Below are 6,000 nucleotides of genomic sequence, written 5' to 3' on the forward strand. Positions count from 1 at the left end.
ATATGTTATGAAGGCAATAAATATTGTGAGAAAATATTTCTTCATTTAAGTATCCTAAATAGATTAAAAAATTTTATGTAATCCAGAAATAAAAACAACATTGTTTTAGGGTTTCATTTGCTTATTCTTCTATGGTAACTTTCTTAACAGTCTAGTGAAAAATATTTTGTTTTGCTTTGTGAGGAAGTTATTGGCAAAATTTAAAGGTTGGCAAACATCTTTTAAAATAATAAACGATAGCAATAGCTATCATTTATTAATCATTTCCTTTGTGTTGGGTACTGCTTCATGTATTTTATGTGTATTATCTAATCTTATTTCAAAACATTTGCATGAGGTTGCATTATTGCAATGCTTACTTTAGAGATGAAGAAATAAAGGCACCTGATATAATAGTTAGATAACTTGTCAAATGTCACACCCATGGAACCAGCATTACCAGAATTTAAACATAAGCTATCCCTAACCAAAGTGTGTGTGTGCGTGTGCGCGCGCGCGTGCTGATTGGTTTGTTTGCTGCATTTGATTTGTTTTTAAGCAAGAATGTGGAAATACTAATTTTAATTATCACACAAAATTCAAAACTGAATCAAAATGTGTAAGTGGGAGGCACTGATAGTAACGTTGACCTTATTTTATTGCATATCAATAATTTGCATATAAAACTTTTCCAAGTACACTGCATTTTAATAAATTCAGAGCTCAGAGCATACACAAATAGTATTTGTTGGAAATTTTTAAATAACTAATTTAAATGTTCTTAAGAATAGGCCATTGGAAAGGCTTTTAAATATAAGTAATACTGCAATGTATTCACCATATGACTTGTTTCTCACATCATGCTATGTTAACTGGTAACCGTTTTCTTTATGTTTCTTTATTTTAAAATAATGTATGAATTTTTAGAAAACATTACAAATTGTCATATGATTAGAAAGGATTAGCAGGAAAACAATGATTTAACAGCAACAACTGTTGTATATTAGTTTTCAACAAAATGCATTCCCTTTTCAGAGAAAATTAGACTTTTAACCACAATATATCAAAGTTCCTAGTGTAGCTTCTCAATTAACAGGCCTCGAAGGGTGTGATGACTGGTATCAGTAAATGGGGCAGGTCCTTTGCTTTCCTGAGGGGGGGTTCATGTCAGTGGAAAGGGAAGGAGCAGTTCACTTCTTCAGTGAATGGCAAGTAGAACAGAGCCTCTTATGTTCCTGACTCCCAACCTGATGACTCTTTTCTTGGAATGAGTGGGTTCTGATCTGAGCTCTTCCATATGGTATGTATTTATCAGCACTCAGCTCAAATTCATAGAATGAAAATAGTAACTTCTAAGCCATAATAGAATACTGGTTTTATTAACCAAAAGTGGGGTTTGATGGTGATGGGGATCTTGTTTTAGGACACCAAAATAAAGGGATGAACCACTTAGGAGGCACTCTTTCAACTGAGTAGCAATTTCTGGGCATTTTCTCTCCCCTGAAAAAAAAGCTATGTAGCAGCTTGCAGGTGGACAAAGGCCATCTCTCAAGAAGAGAGTAGGAACATAGCAGATTGTGGCAAGGCTATTCCAGATAAAACATGGTAATATGGTGCTATTCCTTCCTTCCCAGTTTATCCAAGATCCAAGCATTTTGGTGGGGTTGAGAATTGAAACATTTTGTTTTAATTCTTAGATACTGACCAAAAATCTTATTGTAATTTGGAATTTATTTTGATAAATACATAAAATACCCAAAGTTTATATATTATGTTAAATCTCATATAATCTACTTTTTGTACATTTTATATTACTTTCTCTCTTTGCTTTCATGATGATTTCAAGGTACCCACACATACATAACTTTTTGCCTTGAAATTTGCTTTTAAACATCAAATCGTCAGCTCTAATGGTGGAAGCCCTCTCATATATATATATGAGAGCTTATTATTACATATATATGCTATCATATATATTACATATATATTAATTCACATATATATTAATTCTTATGTAGAAATCCCTAAAACTAAATGATCTCTAGCAAAAATTTGATGATTTTAACCCAAAATGCACTATTTTCATAAATATTGGGAAGGTTCTCTTTCCCAAGGAGGCTTGTTTCTGTTTAAATAAGAATATTGCAAGAAACCACAACTCAAGCAGCACTTTTATATTGCCTGATGCCAGTAGTAGACCAGTGGGATACCAGTGGTAGCTTTAGAGATTATTTCATTATGATGAAGGAAGCCCCACAAAAACAACAATGCATTTTGATGTGTTTAGTTTCACCCTCATTTCATTTTTTCCCTTTTTCTTTGTTCTCTTTTTAAACTCTATTGTTAAAATCTTACCATAATGAGCAGATAGAGAATGAAGTACAGAGAAGAATCTGCCTCATGAAACATAGTCACAGGCATTTTCTACACTTAAGTTTATTTTATGTGCTCTATTTGTGATTTCACCGCATTTGATGTATATTTTTCAAGCTAATCTTGATTAAGTAGTCACGGCACTAGTTTCAAGCAGGTGTCAGAAATCCTGGTTTGAACATTTCTGGTGCACAGAGGACGGTGCTGACATTTTCTGTTCACCCTCGATGGACAGTAATTTTTTTTTTGCCATAAATTATTTATGCATTGTTTAATCACAGAGAGTTAAAATGACAATCCTTACTGTGGTTAGAGCCTTGTGGAGAAGAAAGACATAAATCTAACCATAAATAAAAAAATATAAGAGAAAGCACAATATACACATATGACCTGAAATAGGTTTTAATATAGAAAAGGTGAGAAAGAAGCTGAAGGTACCACTGTTCATCCCTCTATAGTGTGGAGCTCCTCTCAAGCATTCCACACATTATCTGTGGCTGACGAAAATGCTGAACACTTTCTCTGCTCATCACAAAAATTGTCCTGAACAAATTCTGGAGTTAACTATTCTACTGTGAACATAACTCATCTACAATATGATGGAATTATTTTCTAAAAATGTAATAAATAGTCAAAGAAATATATATTAAGTAGATTAGTAAAAAACACTTATATATTTGCCTTAATTATCTATTTAAAGAATACATAATAATAAGGGAGAGAAAAAATACATTAAAAACTACTAATTTACAAAGAAATCTGTAATATTATCTAAAGCTATTTTTCAATTTAAAAGGAAAATATTAAATACAATTACTGAAAAAATACATAGACCTGGACATAGTTTTGTAATATTTTGCTGTCTCTGTAAAGAGTTACCACACAGGCCTATGATGGTGAGAACAGTTCACTTCATGAAGGCAGAAAATTAAATAGGCATCATTTTATTTAATCTGATCACAGGATCAATTTCTTGTAAGACTGAGAGTAAAGTGTGGAGACTTTGAGAGAAAAGGATTATTATCATCCAATAATCTAACATGGGTACAATTAACATACATATGGGAAAACAAAGGAAAGACATAACGGAACATGCAAGAAATTCGGCAATATGTCATCCACAAATATCTTGTGGAAGTCATTTAAGGAAAGCATTTAGCCAAAAATAAAATAAAATAAAAGCGGAATGTGGATACTCAAAGTAAAATGAAAAAATAACCTTGAAATCAAATTTTGTAAATTTTCAACAAATTCATATGTTGGAGTGGTAGTATAAGGAAGACAAGTAGAGATTAGTAAGTCAGGGAACATATGAGAATGTGAAATATGAAGGAAACTGCTAGTAAATAGGGATTTGTAGCAGTGTATCCAATAAAAGATATGAAACCATAACAGGTAAACATAAAAAAAAAAGTAATTAGGCTAATGGACTATCAGAAAAAATAAAAAGTGTAAAAATACGTAACAAATGTAGCATAAAAGAGAAATCATAAACCAAACACATTAGTTAGCATATTTAATGGAAATTGGTTAAATTATTTTACTAAAGAAGTGCTCTCACATTGGGTTCTAGCTATACTCTTTTGAGAAAGAACATATCTAAAGGAAGAGCACAATGAAGAAAATAACAGAATATAGCATGTCAATTAAAGAAAACACTTCTGAAAATGATATTAACATCAGATACATCTTAAGATCAAAAAAGCAAAAGGGATTAAGTTTCATATTTTCAAAGACAAAAGAACAATATCCTCAAAGAAGATGTAATAGGAATAATTATTCACTTGGCAATTCTTACAAATATAGTGCTAGGGCAGGCTGAAGAATGTCCACATCCTAACCCATAGAACCTGGAAACATGTTGCCTTACATGGTAAAGGGATATGATAAATGTGATCAAGGGTATTGAAGTGAGGAGATTATCATGGATTATCTAGGTGTAACCATTGTAATCATAAGGGACTTCATAAGAGGCAGGAGAAGGAGATGTGATGATGAAAGCAGAGTTGAGGAAAAGGAACAGAGATAGAGTGAAATAGAGAGATTTTAAGATAATACACCATTGTCTTTGAAGGTAGAGACCACAAGTTAAGGAATAAAGAAAGCTTTTAGAAGCTGGAAAAGGTAAAGAAACAGATCCTCCCTGTCTTAGTTCATTTTCTTTGGCTTATAACGTAATACCTGAAACTGAGTAATTTATTTAAGAATATTTATTTCTTACACTTATGGAAGCCGAGGAGTCCATGTTTGAGGGGCCTCATCTGGTGGGAGCCTGTGCTGGTGGGGACTGCAGAATCCCGTGGCAGTACAGGGCATCCCATGACAAAGGAGCTGAGCATGCTGGCTTAGCTTTATCTTTCTCTTCTTACAAAGCCATTAGTCTCATTCCCATGATGACCCATTAACTCATTAACACATTAATCTATTAATTCATGAATTGATTAATCCATTCAGGAGAGCAGAGCCCTTATAGACCAATCACCTCATAGAAGTTCCACTTCTTAATACTGCCACATTGTAGGTGAAGTTTCAATATGAGTTTTGGGGGAAACAAATATTCAAACCATTTCACTCCCCTAGAGCTGACAGAAAAGGACCAGCCTTGCTGACACTTTGATTGTAGCCTACTAAAATTGATTTTGTATGTCTGACATTCAGAATGTAAGAGAAGAAAAAAAGTATGGCTTAAGCCTTTAAATTTGTGATAACCTGTTACACTAGCATCAGAAAACCAACACAAGAGACAAACCATATAATTATTTTTTTGAAAAAACCCTTATTTGTAGAAGAAGACAATACTACAGGCATCTCAGAAATCAATAGCTTAAATACCCAAAAGATAGAAAGGCTTTAGAGGAACTGAATCTTAAAAGTTAAGCTTGTCTTAATTATATATAAAAATGCAATATCAGGCAGTGTTTAAACATACACTTCATACACTACATGAATGTGTATGGAAATAATATATGAATAAGGCCATAAATAGAATCTCAATTAATTAAATAAAAATTAGAAAAAAGTATGTAATTTTTTAAATTTTTATACAAAAACAAGGATAACATAAAAATATTATTTGCTGACTATATAAATCTGCCCCAGTTCACTCAATCAATAATCTATTGTTCTCATTATATTGCTTTTAGACTGGGAAAAATTAAGGTTTCAAAGAAAAAATAGAAGAATATTCCAACAATTCCAGACAGATAAATTATTTCATAAATAGAGCATGGATTTAATACAGAATTGAGATCAAAAGGTTTGGTTCTGCCATATTTCCGTATAATAAGAGAACCTTACACAGTGTAAAAATGGCAAAGTATTTGCAATTTAAATAGTTGACAAGAAATTAACATCTCCAAGCTCAGGCATGTTTCTAATAGCTTGATCATTTTAATCTTCCCCCACTCCCTGAGAGAGTTTAAAATAATTTCATAGAAAAATTTCTCATGAAAGAGAGATACTCACCAGTGGATAATGTTTTTATCTCAGAATTTGGTTAACACAGGAGAAAATTATATGGGAATGTTGAAGAGCTGCTTCTAATTGTTGGACAGTTATTTTCTAAAGGGGTGATCCAAAGATCCTGGTCCCATTTGTCTTGGATAGATCCTTTCCACACTTAGTTTCCACATTTGTAGTTCAAGTGCA

This window comes from Theropithecus gelada, chromosome 5 (genome assembly GCF_003255815.1).
Source record: "Theropithecus gelada isolate Dixy chromosome 5, Tgel_1.0, whole genome shotgun sequence".
Taxonomy (NCBI): Eukaryota; Metazoa; Chordata; class Mammalia; order Primates; family Cercopithecidae; genus Theropithecus; species Theropithecus gelada.